The sequence below is a fragment of the Crotalus tigris genome, unplaced genomic scaffold (assembly GCF_016545835.1).
Source record: "Crotalus tigris isolate CLP2741 ecotype Arizona unplaced genomic scaffold, ASM1654583v1 scf7180000018030.5226217, whole genome shotgun sequence".
Lineage (NCBI taxonomy): Eukaryota > Metazoa > Chordata > Lepidosauria > Squamata > Viperidae > Crotalus > Crotalus tigris.
Window position 1 is genome coordinate 4,731,853 of NW_024096786.1, and position 22,538 is coordinate 4,754,390.

Below are 22,538 nucleotides of genomic sequence, written 5' to 3' on the forward strand. Positions count from 1 at the left end.
GCCTATCAGAAGTACTCCAGAAGCTGTGTCCGTGCATCAGGAGGGAGTCCAAGGGAGCCCGGAAGAGGACCCTGATGAAGAAGTAGACCGTCTCTACCCAACAAAAGAAGGAAAGCAGAAGGAAGGCAAAGAAAAGTCTTCAGCTGTACCCAAGTGCTTCGGGTGTGGAGGTCGCCACAAGAGGACTGACTGCAGATTTCGCTCTGCTATCTGTAGAGCATGTGGAAAGCAAGGTTACATTGCAGCTGTGTGTCTGGGCCGTCAGAAGGTACAATCCCGAGAAGAATTGCGCCTGAAAGGTACCAGGGTCCCCAGCCAAAACAGGGTGGGTTTCTGTGCTTCATGAAGAAGCATTTATAGGACAGGCACACACAAACCTATCAAGAAGAAACTGTCACTTAAAGTGAAGTTGCAAGGAGTTCCATTGGTCATGGAACTAGACACTGGGTCTGCACTTTCAATCATTTCCATACATACATTCAGAAAGATTTGTTCTGGTAGTGGATTTCAGGCCAAGCTTAGGCCTTTTGACATTGTGTTAACAGATTTTCAAAACTCCAGAGTGTGTGTTAAGGGGGAGGCCACCCTTAACGTACAGTATAAGGATTTTGAAGGTCCATTAGATGTATTGATAGTGGGGGGTGAGCGAATGAGTCTCATAGGACTCGATTGGTTTGAGGCCTTGGGAATACATGTGACAGGGCTCAATAGCTTGCAAACAGTAGATCTACAGGAAGTCTGCAAAGAATTTGCAGATGTTTTCAGCCCACAGCTGGGCACATACAAAGGGCCCCCTGTGCCCTTAAAACTAGACCCGACTGTCACTCCTGTCAGAGTAAAAACAAGAAGGGTTCCTTTTGCTTTAAAAGGGAAAATTGATACTGAATTGGACAAATTGATTCAGCAAGGAGTTTTAGAACCTGTTGATTCCAGTCCTTGGGAGACCCCCATAGTCATGCCTCTTAAGGCTAATGGGGACATTCACATCTGTGCAGATTACAAATGCACTCTGAATAAGGCATTGCAGCAACATGCCTATCCTGTACCTGTAGTCAGTCACATCTTGGCCTCCCTCAAGGGGGGGGCGTGTTTTTGCAAAGCTTGACCTAGCTCAGGCTTATCAACAGCTGCCTGTTGATGAAGCTGCTGCTATAGCACAAACCATTGTAACCCACAGGGGGGCATTCAAAGTAAAGAGGCTACAATTTGGAGTAAATGTGGCTCCTGGAATTTTCCAAAGCATAATGGAAAACACACTGAGGGGTATACCAGGGGTTTGCCCCTATTTTGATGATGTCTTAATTGCTGGAGACTCCACACAAAATTTAGCTGAGAGATTGAGGGCTGTCCTGCTGCAGTTCTGGGAAACGGGCCTCAAACTCAAGAAGGACAAATGTAAAATTGGGGTGCCTTCTACAGATTTTCTGGGATTTAAAATTGATACCAATGGGATTCATCCTGCTGAGTCCAAATTAAAGGCCATCATGCATGCTCCTAGGCCTAAGTCCAAGGCCGAACTACAGGCTTTTCTGGGCCTTTTGAATTTCTACAATTCATTCATTCCTAACAAGGCTAATGTAGCTGAACCACTTCATAGGCTTCTGGACAAACAGGCAGTGTGGCAGTGGTCACAAACACATGAAGCAAGCTTCAATGAGGTTAAGGCCTTACTCACATCTAACAATGTGCTTGCACATTTTAATGAAACTCTTCCTGTGTGCATCGCTTGTGATGCTTCTCCTTATGGGGTGGGAGCAGTACTCAGCCATCTTAGGCCGGATGGAACTCAGGTTCCTGTTGCATATTACTCCAGAACCTTGTCTTCTGCTGAGTGAAACTACGCCCAGATAGACAGGGAGGCTTTAGCTGTTGTTGCTGGAATTAAAAAATTCCATGATTTTTTGTATGGCAGACATTTCACGGTCTTCACTGACCATAAACCATTGTTGGGGCTGTTTACCACAAACAAACAAACTCCCCATATCATCTCCCCCAGAATGCTGAGATGGTCAATTTTTCTGTCAGCCTATGATTTTTCGCTAATTCACAAACCTGGGAAAGAAATGGGCCATGCTGATGGCCTCAGTAGATTACCCCTGCAAGTAGTAGAGGCTGATCCTGCCCCTGCCATCAATATCCTTTCAATTCAGGCCTGAGTCACCGTTAAATGCCAGAGATGTGGCTGCTGAATCTGCCACAGATCTCACACTCTCTCGTGTCTTATCTTGGATTTTGTCTGGATGGCCAGAGAGTTGTCCAGGCGCTGAGTTTCAGAGTTTCTGGCTTAAAAGGAACGAGTTATCCACTTTCCAGGGTTGTCTGCTGTGGGGCAGCAGAGCTGTCATTCCTATCTCAATGAGGTCTAGGGTCTTAGGTTCCCTTCGCGAGGGTCATCCTGGCATTGTACGCATGAAGGCGCTTGCGCGCAGCCATTTGTGGTGGCCTGGGTTAGACAAGGAAATTGAAGCTAAGGTGCACGCATGCCACCTTTGTCAGCGTTCACACCCAGAAATGCCCCAGGCTCCTGTGCACAGATGGGAGGAAACACAGTCTCCATGGTCTAGGGTGCACATTGATTATGCTGGGCCCTTTCAGGGTCAATTCTTCTTGGTTCTGGTTGATAGCCATTCAAAATGGCTTGAGGTTGTACCTGTCTCTTCCACCACAACTGCAAAGACTATTCAAGTACTGAGGGGGATTTTTGCTGCACATGGGCTTCCAGATGTTTTGGTGTCTGACAATGGCCCTCAATTCACTTCTTCCGAATTCCAAGCTTTCTTACAGGCCAACATGATTCGTCATGCCACCTCTGCACCTTTCCACCCTTCCACCAACGGTATGGCTGAACGGATGGTCCGCATCACCAAGGATGCTTTAAAGAAACTGACATATGGGGACTGGCATCACAGGTTGGCAGATTTTCTACTTGCTTACCGCACCACACCTTCAACTTCTACTGGGAAGAGCCCGGCTGAACTTCGCTGGGGGCGCAAACTGACTACTAAGCTTGATTGGTTGCACCCGGACAGACTACCTCCTGAGTTTACACAACCCAGGGCACCTAGGCAATTGCTAGTGGGTGCCTCGGTATGGACCCGTAATTACGGGCCAGGTCACTTGTGGGTCCCTGCCGCAGTATGCAAGGTTACAGGTCCCTTGTCTTACGAGGTTTCCCTGGATGACGGTCGTATCCTGCGCAGGCATATCGACCAGCTGCGTACGAGACTGGACTCACCTGCAGAGACTCCTGGGTCTTTTCCAGGGGGGGGAGGGGGACCTCTACGGGCAAAGGGAAGGGTGTGGGCAGCAGCCAGACACTAACAGAGAGGCCACAGACGGCCCATTTCAAGATTCCGCAAGTGCTCCGAACAGGAATTCGTGGGAACCAGCTAGAACACAGGCACCAGTGCCTACTCCAGTCAGGGAGTTACCCCGGGGGCATAATCAGTACATACCAACACCATTCAGCACTCCAGTCAGGGAGAATAACCGGGAGCATTCTAATAACTCACACCTTGCAAGAGAGCTGGCACACACTCCATCTATTTGGTCCAACACTGCCAATGTTCCCAGAAAGGGGCAATTACATAGGGAGGTGGTCGGAGGGCCGAATCCCAATTCTGACACCTCTGGCATAACAGAGGGGGCAACTGAGTTTTGGGACAGTACTGAGATTCCAGACAGCCCTACTATGGAACTGGGGAGCGGAGGAAGGCAGCCTCAGGATAGGTCTAGGGTAGACCTGGGAGGCTCTACAGAGTTGTTCAACAGTGGCAGCCTTCTAGAAGGGCCAGAGAGCCTGCAACTAGGCAGGTCAACCAGGTTATGGAGAGCACAAAGTCCTGGCCTGACGAGCCCGGTGGGCAAGCAAGCAGGCCAGGCAACGGGGCACGGTCCATGGGGACCACCATGGGGACCACCAGGGTCAAAGAAAGGGGGCGAACACACTGCACCCCCTGGACAAGATGTGCTTGGAGGTTGCCAGGGAATTCGGAGGTCACAGAGAGCTAAAAGATCTCCTAAATATCTTGAAGATTTTGTAACTCTGCTGGCAAAGCAGAAACAGTAAGAGGGTGTTCCTGTGAAAGTTTGGAATAAGGAACAATGGGAAATGAAGCCCAAAACATTACAGCTTGGTACCATGGCTCCCACGCTTGTGTTGAGGTCGCGTGTAACTATTCATGTAATTGTAGTTTTAGCCGGGGGGGGGAGGGGTGTTGTGTCCTGAGCCTGCAAAGGCAGGCTCGGGATGTTGCAACAGTCCCGGGCAGTTGCAAGCTGCCCGGGACCAGACTGGCTGGCGCCAGCACTCGCGTGCATGCGTGAAGTGCAAAGCGCGCCAAATGTTGCCGTTTGGCCTGGGGATTGTCTTTAAGAGAAGGAGAGAGGCTTGTGTGCCTCGGCGTTGTAACAGGGCTGCTGAACATCAATAAAGAGGCTCCTGAGAACTACCAAATGACTCATGAAGTTAGTGCCTTTCGCTGAGGACTCAACAAAAATGATCAGATATTTTTGCCAGCAATATGTCAAAAAGGTTAAGCGCTTTGCAGGACATGTAAGAAATACCATTAAAAACTCAGTACTGGATATTGTTGCCTGTTATTTTATTTCATTTCAAATGGAGTTTCCAAGTAGAGACACTCTTAGTTTTAAACTTGTGTTTGAGAGTACTGTAATTGTAAATGCAATTGAAAAATAGAAATGGAACGTTTCCTCCCATATCTTCACTGAAGATAATTTCCTATTTAAGAGAGACAAGGGACTCAAGAGCACTGTGAATTCTGTTCAATTAGACAGACATAAGAGACACAAAGATTGATTGAGGAATGCTTGTAGCTCTTTCTTCCCCCCCTCTGCCCCATGCTTTCTCACAGTTGTCAATTATTACTGTCAGATGAAGTCTGTTATTAAACAAGAGTGTCTATTCCCTTATAGCTATCTTTAAAGCTTCATTTTTACTGTGTTATTATTTTGAGTTGTTTCTGTCTACTAATTAAACTTTCAGTTTAAGGCTTTAGCGAAACTCTTTTTGTAGGGCCTGCAAGATTTAAAGGAATTATATTTTAGCAGTACTTCCCAGGTTAATTTACAGTGAATAATTGGGCACCGGGCTACAGGTATATATAGTTTCAGAGATTAAAAGAGAGAGAAAGAAAAGTTTAGTTCTAGATATACAGCATAAGCATGCTTATAAGATTGCTTATCCCTCATTGTTCTGTTGGGATTTTCTGTCTCATGTACGTTGCTTCACTTTGGCTCCTTGAGGCAATGCCATGAAATAATTTTCATCCTAAATTCTACTGTGATTACAAAGAGAGGGTGTGTGAGTGATTGGTTAGAGAAAATTACAGGTGTCTGGCTCTAGTTTGATGATTTTAGGCAGGTGGTTGAAGAAAATTGAGTTATAACATGTTTGAACTGGGTGGAGTGAGAAATAAGATGTGGCCAGATAGGTGGACAGCAGAGTGGGCTGTAGTGAGATGTAGCAGATATGTTAAGCCAATGCATATCTGAGAACCATTTTTATTTATTTGTTAAATTTGTTTGCTGTCCGTCTTGCCACAAGGCAACTCTGAGATACCTGACAAGCATGCTAGCTAGCTGAGTCTTATGTTTTGATGTGCTCCCATCACTCACCCCTCCTTACAAGATTTCCCAAGCATCCTCTGCAGTGACCCATGTCATTTCTCCAGAAAGATTAGCTCCTTGATCACCCAGTCTCAAATTACTGTCAGAAGGAAAATGAAGGACCTGCCAGGTGACAAACTGTGAGTCAGGAAAGAAATGTGGAAACTCAAGGAATATCAGTGGCTATATGGAGTTAGAAACCAGTCAGTCTAGCTTAACTACTTACTACTCATGCATGCATCTTTGCTGGTCATTAGTCTCCTCCCTATTTAACTCATGTGCTTGAGATGATTCTGCTATTAAAGGAAGGAGCAAATATATTGTTAAAGACATACAGGTAAATACCTAAATACAGGTAAAAGGAAAGACCAACTGCATAGGGTGAGTCCCATTAACAATGCAGCATGACAGGAAGCAACATTTATCCCATTGTTTGGCTTTGACAGAAGGGCAGTTCTGAGTAGCAGATAATACAAAGTCAAGATGAGTGATGAACTAGAATAAATTTCAGCCTGCAGAAAGAATTTAGAGCAAAACTGCATTTTAATTTTTTTTCAAAACTTTATTTTTCTAGAAATTTTAAGACTGGATAATTCTTTCTTTCTGAAAACAGAAATGAGCACTAATGAAATTTTACAAAGCTCTTTCTTTGGAGAAGGATGTATAGCAGAATATCCTCTTTTTCCTTGACTGTTTGTTATAGAAGGATGTATTCATTGACCAAATTTAACTTCTTATCACAAGACTTATATTCTTTCTCAACTTAGCTAGTTATTATTGGCAGGAACACTCTCTTAGTGCTCCTGCCAACATATAGTGAGATTCACAGTTTGTTATATGCAAGTAAGGACAATAAAATAGTGTTGATTATACATTTATGTTTATTGATACTCCGGAGTCTCCTCTGCCCAAAAAAATTAAATTAATTGCTGATTTAGAAGCTCTTTTCAATGTACAATTAATTAGTTTAATCTCAGATAATACTTTTGGAGGCTACAAAATCATTTTTCTCTGGAGGCTATAATTCATATTGGGCTGAGAGTATAGTACCTAAAGATGTATTTCCGATGACTAATCTGATTTTATTTTTAATTTAAGTATTAAAATTAAATATTTAAGAATACTGTTATTGGCAATAAACATGGATAGATATTTTTTACTTAAACTGAATATTTGGAATAAAACCATTACTTTAAAAATGAATTATTTTGCCAATAGGTGACTTACATAATATGACGTACAACAATCTATTCTCAAAATATACTTTCAAAAATGTAATGTATGTTTTAAGGAATTTATTTTAGGAAAATCTCCTTCCTTATTTTCTAAATCCCCTTCTTTGTTTGTAATTCACTTTTTTATTCTAGAAACTTCAATGGCCAGTTAAGAGAGTGCTTCTGCCAATAGAACTAACATTAACTAGTTAAGTTGAGAAAGAATTTAAGCACTGTAATAAGAACTTAAATTTGGTCAATGAATATGTTCTTCTATAACCAGCAAGTAGCTTTCATGCTAAAACAAATGGCCTCATGAACTTATTTGCAACTGACAAAAATGAGATATTTCTTGTAAGTTGGGAAAGCATCTGACTATCTTGGAAAGTATAGAGTTTCCCACTCATATGTTCCACTCTGATCTGGAATCATTCTGAATTAATGTTATGGGGAATCTAAACAGGATAATATCAAAACAGTTATTGGAGTATGGAATGTATACTTTAGATCAATTAAAAGGAATTACTATTTTAATCATCTGCCAAAAATTGTGCTATGACAAAAGCTCAGCTAAAATACCTTTCAATATTCAGACATGGCCTACACCTAGTGCTAAATTTATTACTTTATTATCAGGTAGCTAATGAACCTATAATAACCACATATAAATATAAATACTAAATTAAATATTCAACATATATAAGGAATCGAGAAACAAGGAACGGGAGGGTTCTCTATCTGAAGGCGAATGATTATATGCCATTCATTTGGCTGCTTATAGGACAATAACAGTCAGGACTACTGTGTAATTTTATGTCAGATATTACAAGGTCATCTACACTCTACAGCAGCTCAAAGTATCAGCCTCACTTTCCATATCTGAATGAATTTTTAAGAAATGCAAAGAGAGGACTATTTAAATCAGGGCTATCCAATCTCAGCAACTAAAATTTGTGGACATCAACTCCCAGAATTCCTCACTGACCCATGCTGGTTGGGAATTCCTGGAGTTGAAGTCCACAAGTTTTAAAGTTGCCAAGTTGGACACCCCTGATTTAAACACTTTGACTAACTATACCAATTTATATGTGGAGTACTTGGTGCTCTCTGAATCTGGTTATTTGCTTGCAGACACTTCATTAGATAACAATTAGATAACATCATCAGTTCAAGGAAACACTTGATGATGCTATCTAGTTGGGTAATGAAATATATGCAGGCAAGCAACCACACTCTGAGAACATAAAAAACTCCACAGTTCAACCCTGAATTACAAATATTCTATTTGAATGTATGTTTTCCCCAATGGTTAGGTAAGCAGACTTAATGACCTATGAAATGGTTTGTAACGTGACAGGTAACAAATGGAAGACCAGTTCTATATATATATTAGATACATCAGTTTTGTGGAGATTTTTTTTTCCTTATCCATTTTCTTCTTATTTATTTCCTTATTGGTATGTGTAACATTTTATTTTTTAAATCATGAGAGCAGATACAGTTGGCCAGCCTGTCTGTCTTCCCACTTGATAGCTTGTTTGGAATATGAACCAAAAGGAAACCCACTATAGCTTTTGGAAGAGTTATGCCCTCATCTACCTACAACTCTGTTCGGCTATACATCAAATCACCATTCGCTTTGGATGAAACCTAGAAGGCCTGAGGAGAATTTACCGACAAAGAGCTATTTATAAGTTTAAGGGTTACCTTGCACTCAGGCAGAAAGTGTTTTATGATCTTTATCTTATGAGGCAGGCAGTAATTATACCTACTTTAAAACGGGGTGAATAAAGCAGTTTGTCTAAGGCCACCCAGAAAGTTAAGAGCTGACCTGACATATGGAACTTGGTTTGCTTGGCTCAGCTTCAATTCTCTGTCACTATTCACTGACCATACTGCCTGTCAAGGCAGTTGTGAGTTGGGTTATAAGATACCTCTGAGGAAATCTGACTCTTGAGCTTTACAGTTAAACTAATAGCAGCAAAGTTAATTGACAAACTTAGATTAGCTTGTGATAAGCCTGTTCAGTGTGTATGTAATTCACTCCTGCTAAACTGAGCCCAGGAGTTTAACTTGCATCTTACATACAAAGGGTCTTAGTTCTAAATCTATGATATTTCTGTATAAAAGAGACAAATAAAATATTTCAATCAGCAAGACTTCAAAAATCTTGTTTTTCAGAGTCAGTAGAGAGGCAGCAGGAGCCAGTCATGTGGGTTGGTTCACAAGACTGTTTCATTCAAATATGAGGCATTGATTGAGGGATGGCAGGGAACCTAGTTCAGCTGATAAGCATAGGTTTCACACACAGAATGTCCAGGTTCAGTTTTTGGCATCTCCAATTAGAAAGTTCAGGTTACAGGAGTCATGAAATATCTCTGAATGAAATTTGGAAAAGTGCTGTCAGTAAGGTTAGACAGCACTGAGCTGTCTATAAATAGGAGACAGTTTCTAAGTGAGGAAAGCTCTTTATCTCCCATTCTTCATCATTTGAAGGACTTTTTTCCTAGCCTAATTCATGTTGATGGAGAAGAGAGAAAAGATCCAGCTTTTCAACCATCTGCCATTTCTTTCCTCTGCCTTTCTCTTACACCCAAAGTTCTTTTCAAAAAGTAAGTAGACCTTCTTGCTGAAGGAACTGCTGATGATGTTGAAACCTGTGGTTAGCTGGTTCATAAATGAATCCGCTAGTCTCCAGGCCTTTAATCATCTTAGTTGCTCTTCTCTGAATTTTTTCCAAACTCTCAATATCTTTTTTGTGATATGGTGACCAAAATTGGCTGAAGTATTCCAGGTGTGGTCTTACTAGGGTTTTATAAAGCGGTACTAATGATCTTGATTCTATGCCTCTGTTTATATAACCCAGGGTTGTATTAGCTTTTTTGGCTGCTGCTGCACACTGCTGGCTCATAGTCAAGTGATCGTCAAGTAGGACTCCAGGGTCTCTCTCAGATTTACTGTTTTTAAGCCAGGTGTTTCCCAATCTATATTTTGTACCTTTGGTTTTTCCTGCCTAAATGTAAGACTTTGCTTTTCTCCACACTGAAACTCATTTTATTGGATAGGGCCCATTGTTCAAGTTTGTCATGATCTTTTTGGATACTGAGTTTGTCTTCTGGGGTGTTGACTACTCCCTTCAATTCGCTCATCTAAGTCATTGATGAAGATGTTGAAGAGTACTAGGCCTAAGATGGAACCTTGTGGTACCCCACTGCTTACTTCTCTCCATGTGGATGTAGTCCCATTGAGGACTACTCACTGAGTACGGTTTTCCAGCCAGCTACATATGGTGGTGATGTTGTTTATTCCACCTTTTTCTAGCTTACCAAGTAGTAGATTGTGGTCTACTTTATCAAATGCCTTACTGAAATCTAAGTATACTACGTCTACAACATTTTGCTGGTCTACTAGTTTAGTCACTTTATCAAATGAAATAAGATTGGTTTGACATGATCTGTTTTTAACAAACCTGTGGTGGTGACTAGTTACAACTTTGTTTGCTTCCAGTTGTTCACAGATCTGTTTTTTATTATCTTTCCTAGGATCTTCCCAGGTATTGATGTTAAACTGATTAGTCTGTAATTTCCTGGGTCCATTTTTTCCCCTTTCTTGAAGATGGGAACCACATCAGCCCTTTTCCAATCCTCAAGTACTTTCCTAGTGCTCCAGGATTTATGAAAAATGTGGTGCAATGGTTCTGATATAACATCTGCCAGCTCCTTCAAAACTCTGGTAGGTAATCTGTCGGTTCCTGGTGATTTATATTCGTCAAAGTCAGATAGGTATTCTCGTACCATTTTCTTGCTTATTTTAATTTTTGTTTCTAGTTTGTCTTTTGCAGTGGGTTTTTTTTAGTATGTTGGGCTATAGTTTCTTTTTGTGTGAAGACTGATGCAAAGCATGAGTTAAACAGCTCTGCTTTCTCCCTGTTGCCTGTTATTTCCTTCTCTCTTTAGTGGACTTATAGTTTCCTTGACTTTTTTCTTGTTGTTAGTATGTTGGAAGAAACTTTTTTTTTATTATCCTTGGTTTCTGTTTTAAGTCTTTGTTCATTCTGAGCCTTTGTGTTCCTGACTTCATCTTGCATATTCTGGCTGTCGCTGATAATGGGCCCTAGTTATGTGCCCCTCTTTCTGTATTTGTCCTTTTTGTCTTTTAGTTTGTTAGAGAGATCTTTGTGTAGTCATGCTGGTTTCTTCTTGGATTTCTTGTTTTTCTTTCTCAATGGTATTGTGCTAGTCTGGGCTTTTGTGATCACATTTTTCAGAGTTTCCCACACTTCTTGGGTTGTTTTCCCCTTTAGGATTTTCATCCATGGGATCCTTACTTGATTCTCTCTGAGTTTGTTAAAGTCAGCTCTTTGGAAGTTTAAGACACTGGTTGGATTGTTTTCTATTGCTAGTGTTAGCATTATATTAAATTCCAGTATGACATGGTCACTTTCACCCAGCAACTTCAACTCTCTCTATCACTTCTTCTTTATTACTAAGAAATAACTTGTTAGTAGGTTTGCTATTCTTAAGTCTGTAAAAAAGTTACCTATTGGATTTCCCCATCAAATAACAGTTTTGCACTAAACCCAGGGCCAAATGAAAAAAGTGGAACCCTATGAAGTCATTCAAGTCTGAATTGGGAAATTTACTCCTGTATGTGATTTAGAGCTTTATAGCCCTATAGAAAGAAAGAAGGACACAACACCCATAAAATAGCTATGTTGTTTTAGTTTATCTATAAAAAGCAGGATGAGCAGAAAGTAGATACAGTGGAACTGAATGATTGATGGGTCCACCTTCTAATCACAGAAGAATATTTATCCAGTCATAGGTCCTGGCATCCTCCCCAGAACTGCAGGAAAAATGAGAATAGTGACAGTATTTATGATGTGCCACCAATTATACCAACATCTGTAATGCATGCCATCTATTATTTGTGCTGGGAGAACGCCTGATAAATCTCTTCCTTCTGCACATATTACATGACACTGTTCTCTCTGCCTGGGTGGAAAGAGGCAGAATGAATACTCCCTCCAATATTTGTAAAGGTTCCCATTTCACAAAATCTGTCTGTCTGAAATAGGGTAAATTTATTCCCATTACAGAGGCAGAGGCCAATGAGGAATATGTCTGTTTTGGCAATTTTGGGGCATTGTTTCCTCTGGATTTCTTTAAAAACAATAAGTTATCTCTTACATAATATCTAAGCTAAATGACTGAATTGTATAGCTTAAAAAAAAGACTGGCACGTTCACAGAAGCATTAAAATCTTTCTTTTTCTGGCACCCTCCTGGAATAATCATATAACACTGCTTCATCTCTTGATCATTCCTGGAAGTCCTGAATGCAGGAAAAAGACTCTGTACAAAGAGTCTGTTGCTGCTATAAATATGCCAACCTTTTAAAAATTTAAAATAAAAGTGGAAGTGATTCCTGGATTTCTTTATTTAAAATCTTAACTATTTAAAAAGTGCATCTCCAGTGGATTTTTTGAATGGGAAAGATCAACACTAGACAGTTTTGGGGTATGGCATCAGTTCCACTACACATTCCATTGGCATGAAAACCCTATAACCATTCCTAAAGGAGCCCATAGTAATCATGATCTGATTATGGGCTACTGCATGAGATGGGTTGTTCCTCAGAAAACTAGTAAACAGGTTGAACAAAACCTGGGAAGATTGACTATAGAAGACTGAATCTTATTAGGCTGAAAATGGAAACCATAAAGAATATCCAATAGACTTGTGTTCTGGTGAAAAAACATCACTATATTGCTGTAATTAGAAGTATTGTATACTGAACTATAATCTATGAGAAATACATTTAAATTCTTAGATCAGAAAATCCTAGTATAATTTATGAGGAAATAATATAAATGTAGTGGGATGACTCCTTACATGTCTTTCAACTGTTTATTGTTTTATTTGGGGGGGGATGTTTCTGTATGCTGCCTAGAGTCTAATGGAGTAGGTGGCTATAACAAATATTAATAAATTAAAATTGAACTGAATAAGAAAAAAACGATTTAAATTAAAAGAAAATAGTTTTCAATTTGACATCAGGAAAAACATTCCTGACAAGCTGTCCTGTGATGGAACAAACTGCCTTGGGAGGTGGTGGACTTTCCTTGTTTGGAAGTGTGTAAATTAAGGCTGGTTGTTCATTTGTCAGGGTAACAGTAGTACAGTAGTGGATTCCTGTATTTGTTGGGCTAGATCAGGGATAGGCAACCTTGGCTCTTTTATGACTCGTGGACTTCAACTCCCAGAATTCTGGGAGTCATAAAAGAGCCAAGATTGCCTACCCCTGGGCTAGATGACCTCCTGGTCTAGACTTCCAAGGTCTTCTCAAATCCTCACACAGTTATTACAACCCTCAAATAATGTCTAGAAGCAGAAGGAAATTGCTAATAAGCAAAAAATTTGCTCTAACTTCTTATTTTGTATCAGAAAGTATCCATTTTTTTTAAAAAAAAATAGGATTTCCACCTAAAACGCAGGGACTGTGATGAAGATATGCTTACCTCCATTCTATAGGAGAGTACAAGGGGCAACTTCTTTCCTCCCACAAAATGGTGGAAGAGTCCTTGTCCTGCTATAAAAAAACAGTCCAGCTAAGAACATAAGAAAAGCTTTGTTTTGTTAGCAGACTCCAGAGCCAAGAAGCTGGTGAGCAACTGAGAAACCATGTGGAGACTGAGATAAATCTTTATAACCATCTTGCATATACTTGTGCTCATAACAATGTCTATATACCGAATACATGCAGGCAGACACCTATTAGTGTTACAGCAGCTCATTTAATAGAAAACTTAAAATCTAGGGTGAAGCAATGTGTGGTCACCAGTGCATTAGTGCCAGACAAATTGCACAGATTCTTGATAGCTGTGCTCGCCAGAAACTGAAATTTTCCATAATAATAGAATTAAAATCAGCTCAATTTTCATGCATGAAACCATTCTGTTTACTGACTGAAAAGAAGATTAAAGCTTAGCCCCCGCACTGGCGCTGAAGACACAGTACTGTGTATCAGTGAAATTTGAGAGCTCTTCCAGAAATTCCATTGGCTTTGTGTGTTCGGCACTGCTGGATTGAAATATGTGGGCTGAACCATATTCAGAATGCTACAACTCAAAAACTTCCAAGAGTGGAACAATTTGAAGTTGGGGTACTGGAGACAAATAACCATAATTTTAAAAGAATAATTTGCACACAGAAATATTTGCACAGTATGGATTACAGCCCATGAAGTCAAATCCATTATTCCGTATCCAGTAATTTAGCACATTCTGTATCTTAGTACATTGCATGTAGCTCTTCGTTGGTGGGATGCACGCAGTAGTATTTTGATTTACAACACTATCTCTAGATTAGAGATCTATGTTGCTTAAAATAGCATATGCATTCTTGAGTAAAATTAGCCTTTAGTTACAGTTGTGGCAGACAGTCCAAAATGGGCTCAAACTGACTGATGCTATCCTTATAATTTTCCCCATAATAACAACCCTGTAAGGTGGGTTGGACTGACAAAGAGTGACTGTTCCAAAGTTATGCAAGGATTTATTTATTTTTACTTTGTGTGAATAGGATATAAAGGTCATATCACGTCCTTTAAATGTAGCATCACCAAAAATTGCATTCGTTCTATAATTAATGCCTAATGCTTTTTTTAACATGATAGAATTCCATATTTCAAGAGGAAGTTATATGATTTGCATGCCTTCATAAACTTTGTAAACTTTACCCAATGCTGTCATAAATATGATCGCTCCCAATGGGAAAACAGTACATAAATATTTACTGTTTAGCAAGTAAAGAAAACATTTCCTCTTTTTCCTGTGCATATGCTGATATAGTGATATAAATTGCCAATCCAAAGAGAGAGCTAGTTTAAATCACTAAGGAAGGACATCTGATCCCAAGATATGACAAGACTGTTTTGTATTCTTTAGGTTGTGTCATGAACTGCATGGATTTGACACATTCCAGTGAATCAAGATGTTTGGCACTAGTAATTTTATCTTTTGGTGCAGACATATTAGCACCTGAAATTGAGACCAGAGTTCCAACTGAACGGTGAAAAATGTATGGACATTTAGACCAGAAACCTTTCTATGACACCAGAGCAACCGATAACCTCTCTCACTTTCCCAAAGGCAGCATCCATTTCCCCACATATATTCTGACAGAACATTCTAAGAAGAATGACTCTACAGTTGTCCTTAATTTCAACCTAGGATTGTCAGAAACATGGCACAAGGCACAAACTGATTGCATCTAATATAAAAATAAGCAACAAACTTTGTTTTGAAAAATCAAGACATTTATTCTCAATACAGGTAGCCCTTGACTTACAACCACAGCTGAGCCAAAAAATTTCTGTTGCTAAATGAGATGGTTGTTAAGCCCACCCCATTTTCTTGCCCTAATTCCGTGGTGGCGAACCTATGGTGCACGTGCCACAGGTGGCATGCAGAGCCCTCTCTGGGCATGCGCGCCGTCGCCCCAGTCCTAGGCCTTCAGCTGGGTTTTATAAAACCTTTTCACTTTAGGCCTCCGCCGCCATGTGCAAAATAATAATAATAAATCAATCAATCAATTTCAACTTCTCGCAGGAAAAAAAAAGATCTTGCAAAGTTGGAATTGATTGATTGAACTTTTTAGTCCCACCCAGTCTGCCATTACCACCGCAGCCACGCCCACCCAACAGGACATGCCCACCCAATTGGCCAACCCACTCGGCATCCGACAATACATAAGTGGGTTTGGGGTTGCAGTTTGGGCATTCGGTCTCTAAAAGGTTCGCCATCACTGCCCTAATTCTTAAGAGAAGCATTGTACTTGTTAAGTTAGGAGCACGATTGTGAAGTGAATCTGGCTTCCCCAGAGACTTTGTGGGCTTGTAAGGAGGTCACAAAAGATGATCACATGACCCCGAGATACTGTAACTGTCATAAATATGAGCCAGTTGCCAAGTATCTGAATTTTGATCATTTGACCATGGAGATGCTGCAACACTTTTGTGAAAAATGGTCATAAATCACTTTTTTCAGTGCCACTGTAACTTCAAACAGTCACTAAACGAATGGCTGTAAGTTGAGAACTACCTGTATGTTAAAAAAAAACTATGGTGCAGCATGGTTTCATACCTGGAATGGTTCTGAATTGCAGCCAAGTTGTGTTGATGGGTCTTGCAGGACAAGTTGCATTTATGTTTCCATCATCTCAGAATGAGTGGAGATGATGTTCATAGAATTATGCGGAAAAAGGATATTAGGACCAGAAAGTGAAGAAGAACCAGTTGAAAAAACCAGGTGAGTCATTATATTGCCTGAAGCCATGGCTTGCCTCCCTAACCATTTCCAGTTTCCAAGTATGCTCTACGTATCGTCATCAGGACCAAGTCAACATCTTCTTAATAAATTCTGCAGAAAAAATTGTGTCATGTTACATCATTTGATTCATGTCATAATTTGATAGGGCTGCTGACAGATGGCAGCTGGGAAAAATATAGACTTGTCAGTTCCTCTACATGTCATAACATTAATCATGAATAAAAATAAAGATGTCTCCTCAAATTCTTCTTATCCACATTTCTCAGAAAAGGAAGCATTTTTTAAAATAGGTGCTGAAGAAATGAAGGTAGAGTAAAAAAAAAAAGAGGTTTTTAAAAAGTGGGGTGATGAAATAGGCAAGGGGTTGGAAGAGAAGGGCAAAGAGCAGACTGGAAATTGTTGTAGGGATTATAAATGAATTCAGGGTGTGCAGAGAGGAGAATGACTTTGACAGACCAGTGCCAGATAGAGGTGAAAAGGTCAAGAAGCTAATCCAATAAATCTGGAAGAAAAAGATTGCAGTAGTCAAGGCAAAAGTTAATGGAGCATAAATAAGTGGTGTTTCTTTCCTTCAGGAGATAAAGCAGAATATTGTCTTTTTTAAGTATTGCAATTCAATCTTTCCAATTCCTGCTTTCAGTTACTATACCTTTGCAAATGAGACATAGCAGAACAATCTCAATCTTCAGCAAGGTAACCAAATAAATAAACCCATTCAATCATTTTTAGGGCAAAAATCTTTATATGAATTACCCCAGAAGAGTATCACAATCTTTCTATGTGTTGCAAAGAGAAAGAGCTGATCTATAACAATTTTACCCATTTAGCATGCTTCCACTGAATGTTTTAATCAAAAGAAATTAAAAGCAGTAACTGTCTAGCAGCTTCTTGCCAGGTAGGGCAATTAATTTCAGTTGTGTAGATACCTCTTATTCAAGAGCTGGCTTATAGCAGAGGTCCCAAACACAAAGGATCAACAATGCAAATGGATGAAAGTATCACCATTGCAATGCAAGCTGTGCCAGTTTTGTATGTTGTATAACATCACAATGCATATAGAAAAGAGGCAGAACTCATATCACATCAAGGCAATGTTACTTTCAGCATTTGCTTTTCCTGTTGACAATCCAATGAGAACAAAACCAGAAAGTAACCAGCAATCTGAGTAGGGAGAGGGCAGATAGAAGAACATACTTAACTGAACATATGGAAAGAAAATTCTCAGAATTATCAGCCACTTTGGCCATCAGTCCACATATGGAGGCTATTAGATTGGGAAAATTGACTCTATGGTACATCCTCGTTATTTACAAGAAGATGGGGGTTCAAGAGCCACAATTGCTTGGGGCTTCTCTGAAGACAATAAATTTGGGCAATGTATTGTTTTGGCTTATTACTTTTTATTGGCTATTACATGATAGTTTAAAACAATTAAGCTAATTTTACTGCAGTGCTGCATAGCCGAGAGGCACATTTTTATTATAAAAGTACAAATTCAGATGGTTTTCCTTTAAGAGTTAAGCTAGTGAAGACTATGATTATACATTAAGGTGTTCTGGATGAATGACCACTGAAGCTGCTATTAGGGATAATTGCTTAAAACTATTATGAGAGCAACCAGTTACCTATGGAGAAAGTCTTTTATGAATACTTACAAGAGTCTCCATATTTTTTAAAAGGAATCCATACAGATATAGTATTTAACTTCCTCTGCTTTGGTGCAAGACAGTGGTCTTAACAACTAAAGTAGATAACTATTTTTTTCTGGCTCATATTTATTTTTAATATATTGTATATATAATCACAAATAAGCTGAGAATTCATCCCCAAAATTGGGTTCTGCATATTCATAAATGGGCTTATCCATGAATATATATGGCAATACCTTTTTGTTATATTTGTGTAGATCAACTTATTCATGGGTAACACATTACTCATAGTATTTTTGTTTTTTAAAAATTGAGGGTCTGCTTATCTGCAGATGGCTTATATACAAGTATATATAGTAATGTTTATTTTTGAAAGTAATTATGCAACACTCCTCTCAATAGATGTGTAAGAAAAGGGATTAGGTAACCTTTGTATGATTTTCTTACAGCTCCAAAGACCTTTCTTGTTGATTTTAGTGGCTAGGCTAACAGGTATTAGTATAACACTTCTGAAGTATCAGTGCAGCTCAGATAGCAAATTGGTTTCCCCAGTTTAGAAGCAGAAGGATTTCCTTATAAAACTTCTGAAGATGTTTAATTATCAGTTATTATTATTTTTTAAATCCCAGCTATGAAAGCTTCCAGCTGTTTCCTATTCCTTAGATAATAAGTCCAATAGTGCCAAATGTAGCTTCTTCCCAGTACAATGCAAAGTATTTTAAAAAATCCCAACTCTACTAAAGATCAACTGCTCAAAGTTTACAGTAGTTTCTTCCAGCTTGTGTTAGTTGAAATGTTGTGGTACAGTTTTCCTGGTGTACTTTACTTTCTTCCAGGCTATCTACTGAATTTTGCAGCAGCTACTTGAGTCAATGGTTACTGCCCTGTAATTCTCTAATCTCTGCTACAGCACTGTTAAGAGTGAAACATAATAGCACATTGGTCCTACAAAGTATGTAAAATGTCATACTCCTTTTGAAAGCTGGCAGAATTATTTTCTTTTAATTGTTTCTCTTTACTTGAGATATATACCATTCTGTTTTGCTTTTTTAAACGACATTCACCAATGCCTCATTTCATCATTGTTCCAGCTGGCTGTTTGGCAGATGGGGTGAAGACCTTCTGTCTCAAAAGATTGGACATTTTCTTTCTTTCTTTCTTTTTTAAAAGCCCAATGGAAGTATGCATAGTCTTTTCCTGCAGTTTGTATGTTAGGCAAATATCATAACTACTATGCAACTCCCAATAGGAGTTGCAGAGATCTTTACTAAACCCAATCAGGAAAATTGCAAGAAAAAAAATGTATGTTTTAAAGCTGGTTGTTGTACTTGCATATATGTGCATTAGGACATTTTAATTTTATTTAATGTTATATTGCCCCTAGAAAGGAAAGCAATTGCCAATTTGAACAGAAAGTTGGGATGGTGCAGAATAAGCAGGGGAGTTGTGGGTGGAGTGAGGTGGGGTGGGGGCCCTGGGATAGCCTGAACTGAATCTCTTGTAAACTACCAGTACTGCCAAAGTGTCTCATTCCAGGCAGGTTTTTCTTAAACTGGCTTCAAGTTAACCTAGAGTAGTTTGAGTGTGCTGTTTATAGAAAAGATAGGCTCAGAGTACTATTCAGAATGTTTCTGTGTTTCTTTTTAGCTAATAGGGTTTCCTGCCTGAACAGGGGATTGGATTAGATGACTTCCAACTTTATTATTATTTTTAATGCAGTATTGTCTACTTGGTTAGTCATTTCTAGACCCTAAGAGTCAGTATCTTGAGGATACGAAGCCTTCCCAGCTTAGGATCCCTAAATATCTGGACTACAATTTCCATTGTCTCCAGCCAGCCTAGTCACTACTGTAGGGCAAGACAGTTCCTGTATTTCATCATGGAACATGTGTTATAGGGCACTGTTAAATGGTATTTAACATATTTTTCCTCCTCTTCTGTTCAATTGTATCTGATTCTCAGAGACTGCCTGGAGAAGTCCCTGAAATTTTCTTGGCAAGGTTTTTCAGAAGTGGCTTTGCCATTGCCTCCTTTCCTAGGGCTGAGATAGAGTGACTGGCCAAAAGTCACACAGCAGGCTTTGTGCTAAGGTGGGGACTAGAATTACAGCTTCTGGGTATCTAGTCCAGCGGTTCTCAACCTGTGGGTCGCGATCCCATTTGGGGTCAAACAACCATTTCACGGGGGTCGCGAAACAATGCAGTCTGCCATTTTTCCCCCCTTTTCCTTAGCTGTGCTACTCCCTTTTATTCTATTGGCTTTCAAAACCCAATAGGAATTTTCCAGGCTGTCTCTGCCCTGCTGAGCCCGCCAAAAGTCCCATTCTGCAAACGGTGCTGCAAGTTGTCTGCAGCGAAGGCGAGCTGTCTGGAAGTTTCCACCCCTCCCTGCTGTGCAACTACTAAAAATGTAAGTAAAAGAGGGCCAGGGGTGGGAGGTGGGAGGCCGGCGGGCGCAGGGAGAGTTGCTGGTGCGCGTAGGGCCTGGCGGGTGCCTTACCTCCCTTGGGCTGGGCCAGCTGGTGGCCCAGCCAGTGGTCAGCCTGCTCCGTCTCTGCCGCTTGCCAGCTACGCCTCCAGAGCAGGGAAAGTCCTCGACTTACAACTGGTTGGATAGTCCTCGACTTATGACCGGTTGGGTAGTCCTCGACTTACGACCGGTTGGGGTCGCGGCATTAAAAAGGTTGAGAACCACTGATCTAGTCTGATGTCTCAATCATCACACCAATTGGCTCTTGTTGAATATATACTATAGCAAATATTGAAGAATTTACTGTGTCTCTAGTTCCAGTTCTGACTTGGCCCAGCCAGCAGGGCCAATGTCAAGAGTGAGTGGAAGCAGTTCTTCAGCAGTTTCTCCTTTTTGAATTTGTCAACAGGCTGCTTTGCAATCTGCTATTTTACACCATTCCTCTCAATGTAGTAAGGCACATGGTTTAAATGAAAATGAATGAATCCTCAGCATTACAAAGAGGTACTGCTGATCAAGCTATTTGTCATCTTACATCAGTGTCTCATAACTCCCTAACTTAATTCTAGTTGTGATGGACTTTACTCTTTCAAGATTGTTAAACTGGTGGAACTGTTTGCTCTCAAAGTGGTATTGTTTCTATCTGTTAATAGATCACTTTTCATTAGAGTATGATGAAGCAGAGGTGTGGCTCTTAAAACTTTCCTAACAAGCAGTCTAATGGAGAAAATAAGTGTACTGAAACATGCCAATCCACCTGATAAAAGAGATAATTCAACTTCGGAGGAAGAAATGATGAACTGAAGATTGCTCCGCTAAAAGCGGAGCTGATGATTGCGTCAGAATGAAGAGCCAACCAGTGTCCTTTAAAAAAGATGCTGACTGTGGTTTGAGGGAAAAAGGCTTCCCTCTTTTCCCAAAGCTCCCAACATACTGGAAATTGTTGCCTTTTGGTCTCCCTGCATGGAACAACTTTCTGGAGCACTTGTGAGCAATCTCAAGGCCTCTCCTTGTCCAGAGAGGAATTACAAAGTGCCAGTCTACTTTTGCATACTTCCTTTTCTAATCACTTGCATAGAAAACTTCAGGGACTAGTCCGGGCTGTTGCCAGGATTCAAAAATTGACTCAGAGGCATAAAGAGAGAGGCAAGGACATGAGAGTTATGTCTGCAGACCAAGGAAAATTGTTTTTACACATGACTACCTTACTACCACATGTATTACAAGCAAGCTTTGAAGGTTGTCATGAGGTGCACATCCCAAAGAGCTACCAGGTTCGCACAGATTGGCTAATAGTTCATAGATTTTTAATTATTCATTGGTGAACTGGTTGAAGTTAGTTCTATGAGTCATTGTTAATCCCCTCTACCCTATTTCTGTCTTCACTTCCCTGCAGTAATGAAATGGGGGTGGGGGAGAGGAAAAAAATAACATTGGAATCATTCTATTCTCCTAACTTGGTGTTTACAGGCAAATGTTAGATTAATGTGAGGTTATGGATAACATTAAGACTCAAGCTTAAGGCGAGCAAATTAGTAGGGAAACTCTGATATAAATTGTGATTAAGATACTGCTTCTTAATCATTTTGATCTGCTTTGGGACATGCTAAATCTGATAATCAGCTGTCATGAGCGAAGAGTCAATGAATGAAGAAAAGTAGATGGGAATTTGGTAGATAGCTGCACAGGAGGACAGCAAGACAATCTCTTGGAATTAAAATGATTAATAAGGAGTACAAGAAAATCTGGTTAGTAAGTATGGACTTGTCTTAGAATTCCTAGAATCTGTTTTATATTTCTGGATAATTGTGTCCAAGAGACCATAGTATCACTTCTTTTATATTTCTAGATAATAAGTTCAAGAACTGAGGAAGAGCAAGAACAATGTAACATATCATTAATATCTTGACCCATACAGGTTGTGAAAAAAATCTTGATAGTAGTTGTGGTTTTAAGCTGAGTCATTATGAGACTGGACTCAATTTTGCAATCATTTTTACTACAGTCGTAAGAACAAAATTACTTGAATTTAATTTCTATTAAAACTGCTACTATCTATTTCTTCCCAAGCGGGAACCAGGTACAACAGGAGAATAATGATGTCAGCACACTTACGATCTATTATAAATCATGCATATCACTTCCTTCTCTCCCCGGGCGTTACCCTCTAACCACATAGGCATGTTTACCTCCTAAGGCAGTGGTTCTCAACCTGTGGGTTGGGACCATTTCACGGGGGTCGCTAAAC

The 22,538-nt window shown here is 40.0% G+C and overlaps 1 long non-coding RNA gene across 1 annotated transcript; it reads right to left on the bottom strand.

The window, feature by feature from the left end:
- Positions 1-11,548: 11,548 nt before the first annotated feature.
- LOC120309555 lies at positions 11,549-16,231 on the bottom strand. Its single transcript, XR_005557114.1, has 3 exons — positions 15,987-16,231; positions 13,362-13,432; positions 11,549-11,687 (listed from the first exon to the last, which is right to left on the bottom strand). It is a non-coding gene; the product is annotated as an uncharacterized LOC120309555 (long non-coding RNA).
- Positions 16,232-22,538: the final 6,307 nt, after the last annotated feature.